Here is a 10,861-nt window from a genome sequence, read left to right on the forward strand (position 1 = left end):
GATGATTTGATCTGTGTCTTGCCACTGGATTGTAGATGAAAACCAGAAACTAAACTAACTTTGAATCATAGTGCATCACAGAAAGCGCTCCAAACCTGAGAGATGAAGCTTTGTCATTTGACAGAAATAATGTCTGAGTGAATTCCATCCAACCTGAAAACATGTTAAACTAATTGTTGGTTTGTTATGGTAACTGTGGGAAGTTTAGGCAAGGCTAAGAAATGCATTACTTTTAAGAACCTGTCAATGACAACTGAGCCTGGCCATGAAATAGGAGTAACTGGTCAGCGCATTCAGCTTCTGGAAATGAAGCAAAAGCTCTGGAGGTAGAAGTGAGATGAGTTAGAGGTGCTGCTACCTGGTTATAGTTTGTGATGAATTGGCAATAGAAGCTGGCAAAGCCCATAAAGTGCTGTAATTGTTTCCAAGTGGTTGGAGTGGGCCCTTTGGTCATGGCTTTGACTTTCTCCGGGTCCATTTTCACTGGCCCACTCTTGAGAATATAACTCAAAAATGATACTAAAGAAGTGTGAAATTCACATCTCTTTTCCTTCACACACAGTCTCTTTTCCAGTTACTTTTGCAAAGCCTTAATGAAATGGCATTTTATTTTTTTCTAGAATGTCATCAAGAAACACAAAGTTGTTCAGAAATTCCTTAAGAAAGTAAAGCTTGGAGGGCTGAAGCTGAGTTAGTTAATCCAAAAAGACACCACGCGATACTATAAAGGTGTATTAAATGTGGTCTTCCAAAAACCCAGCACCCACTGGAGAAGATGGATGGATGGATGGATGGATGGAGCCACAATTGGTCATCAAGCAGGATTTGTTCTCCAGTGGAATCAACAAAGACTTGGAAAGCTGACTATCGTTTCTTGTGGTTAGAGATCTTAAGTCTTTCAGAGATGCTGGCTCGTCCTTTAAAGCTAGTTCATGTTTAAGCTGATTATTTAAGAAATGATGGTAACCGATTTTTAGTGCCTTTGTCCCTGACACAATTCAGTTGAGAACTCAGTGACAGTATTTGTCTGGTATAAATTAAAGAACCATCTAGCTGATCAAACACTCTCTTAAACGCCTTACAAACTTATGTGGATGACTCATTTGACCTGCTAATTAAATAAGACTCAGCTCTCCGAAGAGATGAGATGAGAGATGAGATAGCCTTTATTTGTCAGTTGCAGATCTTTTGCCCACAACCGAGATGACAGACCTTGCCGACCGTACATACAATACAAACATCACATTGGGGAGACAGGTCAGGCCAGGTAGCGAGGAAAAAAAACATTGAAATGTGCAACACAAAAGGATAATACAGGAATGCACAGGTATCAACACACCATAACACAATAAACACAGACAAGCAACATGGGAAAGAGTTCCAGTGTGTACATCTGATCTGGGACCGCTACAATTTTTCGACTGCGCCTCCAGCTGACCCGATGTCCACATCATGGGGGAGGTAAGCGTTGGAGGTGGCGTTGGATCCGGGGTAGGGAGGGTGATGCATCAGTGAGTGCTTATCAGTATCAGTATATGTATGTGTGTGCGTGTCCATAGTTCAGCTGAGACAGTGTCCTTCGCCCTGCCAGGCTAAGTAAAGAGTCTTCCAGCCAACCCAGGTGGCCTTGTAGGGAATGGGAAGGAACAGACTCAACACAGTCGTTATCAGCTCGATCATTAAGCAAACCCACAACATGAGAAATCTTTGGGTAGTCGTTAGAGAAGCCACGGGGTGTATTACTGAGCAATAAAGGCCACTTCAACAGAAAACCCCTGCAGTAACCCAGCTCACGTGTATACACAGGGGTTGCACACACAGGGGAACAAAATCAGATTCCATTACATTGGGCTGAACTGATGTTTCAGTGACAGAGGGTTGTGGCAATTTCAAATTCACTGATTGAATAGTGCGATTCAGTGGATCTAGCCTCTGATGAGTTCCCTGTTGTTGTAGTATTGCAGTGTTTTTCTTTGCAGGAGCAGTGACTGGCTGGATGGTCCAGGCAAGTGGAACTGGAAGTGTCTGTGACACTCCTTGAAGCAACAGGAGTCCCAGAAAACAGTGCAATCACTCTGATTTTGGCTGGGCAACTGAAGAACAGTCAAGAAAGCAGGTATACAGACTGAAAAAACACAAAAACTTTTTAGAGGCATTAGAGGCTTAACACCCACTACAATAGGAACAACAACGTGGCAAAGAGTAGCTTCTCTTACTGCCTCCTAAAGGTTTCTCCTTTTCTCCACTTGTCTTCCTTTTAACCAGTTACTTTGTCTCTTCATCCTTTTACCTAAGTGGGATTTATAGTCAAACACAGGGAGCACGTTCGCCGTCCGTTCCACTCCAGGGACTGCCCGTCTGCCTGCATTGAGCTCTGTTGTCAGATGACGGCAGGGTACAAAGCACGCGCTCCAGCCATCCATGGTCCACTCTTGGTTGTGTTGCTGTTGCTCTGTGAACCAGACGGAAAGGAGAGTGAAGTTATAGGACACAATGAAATAATGAAAAGTGTCAACTGCAGCCTCTGTCTGTGCTTTTAATCCTTTTTCTTTTGCATGGACGCACATTTTTCCCAAAAAAGTGTAAGTGAACGGACACACTATAAAAACCCACTTTAGCCAGTCAGAGGGATAGCTCAATATTACTCTTCATGAACCAGAAGAGTCATGTACTTGACCTAATCGCCACAATTTCCTGAACATTTGATTTCTTTATTTGGTGAATTTTCTACATGAAAATAGTTTTTACCTCATGACATTGTTCACAGAGTCCAGATGGAAGGCAGAGAGTAGCAGTGCCAGCCAGTGCTTAAATACCATGAGCTAAAACACAGCAGGTGTGAAAGAGAACCAGATAGATCACTTCAGCTAGTTTTAGTTTTGTTGTTAAATCCAACAGAAAGAAATTCACTATTTGATAGAACAGAGACATAACGATGGCACATAAAGATGTTAATTCTAAACTAGATAGTTTTATATTTTATTGGCTTCATTTATCTTGTTAGGACATTCAATTAGACATGTCTCTATTTATGTTGGTCTTGGACTAAATCATTTAGGTCTGATCCTTCTCCTTTACCAGTGCCCACTTAGAGAGCGCAACAATCGAGCGCTTGGCTGCCATACATGTTTGTTATCCTACCTCTTAAAGGAGACCCTGCTGCCTCCATTTTCTTCACGAATTACTACAAAATATGCCATTTGGCATCTGCAGTCCACTGGCTTGTCCAATACTAAGTCTGAGGTTTATGGGTTTGAGGCTCCTTCTACACCCTTACATTCACCGCAAAGAGAAAAAACTCACTCACTGCATACCTGATTTTTTTTTGTCGCACTGGGAGATGGAAATGCTCTTCAGAGGTTACAAAGGCCTTTATCCTTTAACATGCAACATGGAAGAAAAAGAAATTCTAGTGTTGCATATGCAGAAAAAATCTTCTTGACATGAAGACTCAAAAATCGCCCACCACAACCACCATGTTGTTTAGAGAGCCTGAATATGTGAACTGACAGGAGTTTTACGGGTTTAGAAAAGTGATTTGCAGTTTTGGTTTTAACATCAAGAACATTCCCCTCTATCACACCACTTTGCACAATTATACTGTGCTAGCTTTAATCAAGCATTGTGATATCATGCAAACATATTCAGTGGGGCAAAGGTGTCCATGATATGGGTGCATTCCTCAGTTTTATTATATTTATGGGAATTCTTTGCTATTATGAGTGGAAAGCCACACATTATCTGTCTGGCCAAAAACCGAACAGTGGAATGTTTGCATGAAAATATTCAGCTGGGAGAAGAAAAGACAAACACGCTGTCAAAGAGAGAAACAATTTCAACTACTTTTCTCTGATGTAGCACACACTCCCTGCAGTGCAAATTGTAAAACAAAAAAACAACACACTGTCAGATTGTCAGGCTGGAACCCAGAAGCAATTTCTAATATTTGGTTACTGTTTTGCCTGCTGCATGTCTCGAACTCTGTAAAGACGGGTGCTGATTATGCCAGGAGAAATAGAAAATCCCAGTCTTGTAGGATCCACAGATAATAACAGATGACATCTGCTCTGGGCAGTGTATCATGATCATTATGGTTGATTTTTTGGTTTCCAGCATGGATAAACATTAAGAAGAACTCATGGTAATCTGTGTTCTGAGACAAAATACAATCAGTCATGTGATGCAGATTTCAAGGTCAAGGTCAGAATTTGAGGGAAAAGACACTAATCGTGTGGTTTTATTGTTGAACCGCATACAGTGTAAAGGCAATAGCAAGCTTTCCTAATGGATAGGTTTCCTAATACTTTATGTTTTAAGGGAAAAACAAATTTGTAGACAGATATAGTTGTTAGATCTGTACAAATGCAGTTGCAGTGATTCATTGAAAAGAGCAGATGGCATAAGAACTTCCGTAGTTTGGTCAATTTGAGCCTCGATTTCCTCAGCAATACAAAATAACTCCATTGTGACAATATGTGAAAGGAGAGTGGCATGACAGTCTCAAATGAATGCATGAAGCTCAAGAATCTGGAGTACTCTGCATTCATTATACTAGGTGTTTTGTTTAGACACTGCAGACTGTGACTCAGACCAAATATTTGTAGATTTAAAACAGATGCCATTGTCCACATTTGGCCTTGCTGTTATGTTTTTTCCAAGCTGGATTTAGTAAGACATTCTCAATGCATAAAATAAAAGAAGCATTTATTTGATTAAGGGAGAGTAAACGTTAACTAGTCAACGCATTGTTTTTGTGCTGTAACCAACAACAATACATAATATTTTTGTAAAGCAATCCAGGATTATTTTAATTAAAACCATAACAATCTGCATATTCAAAAACAAATTCTGCTGAAGTATGGGATTTTCATTTAAAAGTTTGACTTGTTTGGAGTTCTTCAAATCAAATTTACATCAGATCTCTTGCCTCAAAATCCACCATGTATATGCTTTCATTAGAGCTTTGTTGGCTCAGCCACTGGAGAGTTGAAACGTCAAAAATACTTCTGCAGATTCAAACCTTTCTCTACCCAACAAGCACTGATGACTTTGTTGAACTGCTCATTAACACAAATATCTAATCAGAAAATTACATGTCAGCAGCTCAGTGCATTTAGGCACAAAAACAGCCTCCTGAACTTCAAACAGGTCTGGGGAAGAAAGATGAAAAGGTAGTAGGGGATCCTCTGAAATTTTCCTGACCTACTGGGATTTTCTCACATAACCATCTCCAGGTTTTACAGAAAAAAAGAGGTTCAAATTGATAGGGAGGCAACAGCAATTCAAATATCTATGGATCCATCTAGCCTTGTATCAAGGTAAAAACAAAAAGGGAAAGTTATATTTCTAAGCCCATTAAACTCCTGTCAGTTTACATATACAGTCTGTCTGGCCAACAAGTTCGGCAAACTGGGAAATCAGATGAACTTGGTGGTTGTGAGGGCGATTTATAGGTCTTCATGCCAAGAATGAGGGTCCAAACACCTAACAGTGGCAGGTGAGTATATATTACATTCACTGTATACTGACAAAGCCAAAATATGAGCCTATAAAAATTTGATTCATTCAGGAAAGAAAGATATGGCACAGATTTGTATAAATTAAAAGAAAGAACAGAGTTAACGGAACCTTAGCTACTATAGGGTAAGAGGTGGGATACGTCCTGCACAGGTCGCCAACCTGACGCAGGGCTAACACAGAAAGACACGAGTGCTAACCACTGTTCCAGCATGCTACCCAATACTGGAACATTATAACTTCAAAGCTATCCAACCACACACACATGCTGTTTTAGCAATACAGCTTTTTACAACCAAGATTTGCCAAGTACAAGCACAGTCTTTACTGGTTGGCTTGCTTGAGACACCTGTTCTTTAAATATCTGATTTTTTCCCTTATTCACTTTGTCGTTGCTAAGTTTTCTGAATAGAGCTCATTCCCATTTTGTCAAAAAACGTGCTTTAGTTATAAATGTGATCATCTGCTGTTTTCAGAGCTTTTGTGATAAAATAAATAAATAAATAAATAAATAAAAATCATATTTGGTGATGTACAGAGCACTCTGAGCTCCCTAAATTGTTCTGTGAATGTTCATGCAGTAAATTCTCAGTGAACACAAGAAGAACACAGTGACCTTTTTATAAAGAAAAAAGACTGAATCTTAATCCAAGAAGAGAAATTCTAATAGCTTCCTTCCTGTTATCCTTGAAAAGACTGTAACATTTTTGTGGGCTTTTCTCTCTTAAATCTTTTTCATAGAGGAAAAAAAAAATGACAGTTTTCCCAGTCAACATCTAATGGCCTACATCAGATCTCTGTCCCTGCCAAATAAACCCATACTCTGAATGAATCTTAAAGAGGACTCTGTCTACCTCCAGCTGTGTCGACGTGGTTGGTTGGATGGTTATGTTCCTGGGACAGAAATTTTAAATGCATGACTGACATTGAAAAACATAAATTCTAACGTGAAGCGCAATACGCTCCAAGTTTCTATTTCAGGACCACTTCAATTACTGAATTTAAAAAACAATGTAGCACCAAGCTGGGTGAAGATGTAGAAACTTTGCAAGGAGACTCGACATATCTGAATGATCTAATCCCAGACAGCGGCACCCACCATCGCACTATGTGGGCTGAGAGTTAAGAGGTCTTGCTGATGTCTGGGGTAATAAAAATGAAGCGCTTGCTTTTGTGTAGTGATTAATGAGAGCTCTTGTCAGTGTGAAGAAAAGCGAGGATGAGGTAATTAAAGTGCATCTGCATTGGTGCGAGGTTTAAGAGCCGCAGCCTGCTAATTAGCAGAGATGCTATTAAAAGGAAACTGTGATGCAAGTGCTCATCACCTACCATCTCACACACAAAAACAGACATTAACCTTTTACCTGGAAAGCCAGCTAGTCTTTAAATCGTCTTTATTCAAAAACAACGTCACTGTTAATTCTTAGCAGATGATGGCATTATTCACCATAGTTTTGAAATACTGGTGAGATTTCTTTAATATTATTTAGATTAAATCAAGATATTTGCTTATAGAATACTTTTTTTTAAAACTTATTCACTGCCATGCAGTAGTACATGTTGAGGTCATGATAAAACTTTCTAAATAACCCTGAACTGATTAAAATCTTGTTGGCTCAATCTATTATTTCCAATGAAGCTCAGAAGACAAGTATTATTATTATTATGAGTGGTTGGGAATTCATACTGGCCTTTGTTGGACAGAGAAGTGATTCTTTTGAAAAGATCTAATGGTAGCAGCTGGGTGTAAGTTCAATTTTATGAGTGTATGCGTAATCTCCTGCTTAGTCACTGCTGATTAGGTAGGTAGCAGGATTCCTGATGCTGTAATGGCCAACATCTGTGTATTTTGAAGGTAGAGTCCAGAGATCGTTAGCCAACCCTAACATAAGAAGTTAAAGCAGGGCAGAAACAACTTTTGTTGTTCTCAGTACTGACAAAATCCACCTAATAGCTTCCTATTTAAAGTGTTATATCTTGTTAAATCTATACATAACCTCTTGATTCCAATTATTTTCTGGATGTAGCTCTGTATTTTAAATTAAAAAGAGGCCCTGCTTGATAACAGGTAAGCCAGGCAACTGTTTAGGGTTACAGGCCAGTGGGGGAGGGGGGCTCTGAGGTTGGACAAACTTTCAACTACAGCAGTGGCAATGTAGAAAGTTTGCAATGACAGTAGCTGACTCTCTTCCATTGCAAGTATCATATATGATCAGGGATGGGCACTGTGATTACTTTTTTCAAGTAACGAGGAACGTAAGGGATTACTGTTGCAAAAAAAGTAATGTTGTTTGTGAGAGTGTCTCCTGACAATGACGTACGAGCATTTGGCGTCCGTGGTAGCATCACACATGTGTAGCTCAACAAAGCATAATATGGAGTGTGGGAGAGAGTACGACCATGCAGCATTTAAAGCTTGTAAGTAACACCATTACTTTAATTTTGGTTCCATTAAAAAGTGACACAAACATTAGCGTCCACTGAAGATCCTGCTGCTGAATCTTTACTTTTAGTTATTTTTTGCTGGAATATGCAGAAAAAATAGAATTGGGCTGAAAGGGCTAAAGTAATCAGGTTGTGTATCATGTTTTTTAAAAGTAACTAAGTAATAAAGTAACTAAATACTTTTTTTAAGTAACTTGACCAACACTGCATATGATTATGCGTGACAAAAGTAATGCCAGCTTGGAAAACATCACAATGAAAACAAAGAGAGAAAACAAGGGAGACAGATGTGAGTGTATCAAATAATAAATATAATGCTAAATAATCAACTGCTGCTAGTCTAGCCCTAAATATGAGGAAGATTTGAATAACTTCCACTAGCATTACGTACTTCTTTTGCTTATTTTGATGTTGCAGCCTTGTGTGGTAATGTAACAGAGTGGAGTTCATCAGGACACAGACAGTAATCTTTTTAGCATAGCTAGCAGACCAAAAAAACGTAGGAGCTAGCTGGAGTATTAACGCCTAATAACCAGTCAGTGTGCTCTTTGGCTGCCGTTTCCTTGTTATTTTATAGCACTGTTGTTGGTGGCGTCAGATTATTTGTAACATAAGTGATAAATACTGATTAGAGCCCCCCTGCCCCCGAGAATTTTTGCTAAGAACCCCAACAGTCTCCGCTAAAGATGTCTTAATTTGAAAAATACCAGGCTATCACTCTTGTGATAGCTTGTTCAGTAATGTTTGTCACTATTTACTGTTTGCTCGGTTCTCAGAACCATTTTATCAGCACAAAATATTCAACAATTGAAGCTGAGAGGACAGAAATGCCATTTAACGCAGACAAATGGAGTCAGCCCCAAGGCTTTAACATTTACAAAGTTAAATGACAGAAACAAAACGAGCAGAAGTAGTTTCTGTTTTGTCATTTTTTTAATATTCTGACTTCTAAAACAGACTCACAAAGACACATTAAGCTCCTATTTACCTTATAATAAATGCTGGATGGTCTCCATTTTTGGACTCTGCCCTGTCTTGCCAATTGGCAGTTCATGTTCTCGTGCATTCTTTCATCTTTCTTTCAACTTTCATCTGCCACAAATGAACTGTGTAAGATATGTGACTAGACTGATGAAGAAAATTTTTGACCACCCGGATTTAATGTGGAAAAAAACTTGATCATTTACATAAACTAATTTTTTATTTTTTCATCCATCAATTTATTGTCTTAACAATTTATCCAATTCAGAGTCACAGGATTGCTCTTGTTTGCAGATATCAATGAAGTCGCTTCATTGCTTTGAACTTTGTTGGCTACTGTGATGGACATCAGATATCTCTCTATGCATATACACAGAGACCTTAATTATACATTATTAATTTTTTTAATGTTTTTCATGCTGAAGATTTACATTGCTAGCACTAATATGAAACCTTACCACTGTGGGTGGGTTGAAATGTTAAAGCCATCCATCTTTCTTCGCTCCAGTCCCCTCCACCTATTTAATTTCCATTTTGCCATCAGTGTCACAGCCATGATGAAATGTCTGTGGGTGGCAGTGCTCTGAAGATTAAAGCTTTATATCAATAGAATACATATTAACTCAAGTGTCATTGCAGAGCTGTTGATAAAAACATGCTTTCTCAGATCAAAGTATTGAACTCACGGACCAGCAGTAATACCTTTAAATGGGCCAATATTGTTGCACACTGTTGTGGTGGATTGGGAAGCTGTTTGCATAAGAAGCTCCTCCTTCACTTTTCCTTCATTTGTCTTCTACTTGAGTGGTTACGCAGGGATGAGAGTACTGAAGTGTGTGGCAGATTTAGTGCAGGCCGCCCACAGCTGTGTGACGCTGCAGGACATCGTGTTGGCTGAAGGACAGATAACTGCTTTCACGACATTGATCTTGCTCAGCATAGTTTGGTACAGGCTGTACCTGGTGACACAGCAAAAGTAACCTGCCAGCTCACACATAATCGTAACACTGCTGACAGTTATTGTGCTGTCTGACCTTTTTCTACTGTCAGGTAATTTGTCTTATGACTCTAATAAAGGTCAAACCTCATCTCTAGGATTAAAGGACATTTATCCTTAATAGCAGGAATAAATTCTTTAACACCCCATATAACATTTACAGAAAACCAAGAGATGATGAATACGACATGGCATAATACAATTTCAAGCACTTGTTTTTATAAGCTTTTAAAGCATCTGTAACTCATCTAAAAGCAAGTTGATGTGAGGATTTATATAAAAAACAAAACAGTATTTGTTTGAGAGACTGGTGATCTGCTCATGATGTATCCTACCTGATGGATAGATGTATGCATATATGTAGGTAAGTGTGGCAGCCCCTGGCATCAGCAATGACAGAAGAGTCTCATTCACTGGGCATCGTTGAGCAAACTACAAAAATAAGAAAAAATTTCTACTCACACAGTCCCTTTGAATTATGCTTTACCGATAAACAATAACAAAAAATTAGTTTAAATTAAGTCAGGTAAATTCAAAAATAAGTACTTCTGAGATTTACTTTCAGTCACTGATTAAATAAAACAAAAAAGGGTGCTTCACAGGTTAATCAAATAAAATATAACATTACATCACATACCTTGTTCCGCTTGCCAAGGGGGAAAACTCCCGTGAACATTTAAACATTTGATCCCTTCCTCGTGGAGCGCTGCTAGCTTAAGTGACACACATGCATCCATTTGCTAAAAATAGCAATTCTTTTTTCTTTTTTTTCTTTTTTTTTTTTTTGGAAGTGACATCAGAAACAGCAGCATGTGACATCACGTGATGGCGGAGCTTCAGTTCATCCTTTGTCATCCTTTTTTTTTTTTTTTAATAGGACAGGGGGAAAGAATGAAAGAAAGAGGGGGAGAGGAAGAAAGA

Source organism: Aulonocara sp. 'chitande type north' Nkhata Bay, linkage group LG6, assembly GCF_057382095.1.
Source record: "Aulonocara sp. 'chitande type north' Nkhata Bay isolate Kocher_YH1m ecotype deep benthic linkage group LG6, A_spYH_male_GT1.1, whole genome shotgun sequence".
NCBI classification, from domain to species: domain Eukaryota; kingdom Metazoa; phylum Chordata; class Actinopteri; order Cichliformes; family Cichlidae; genus Aulonocara; species Aulonocara sp. 'chitande type north' Nkhata Bay.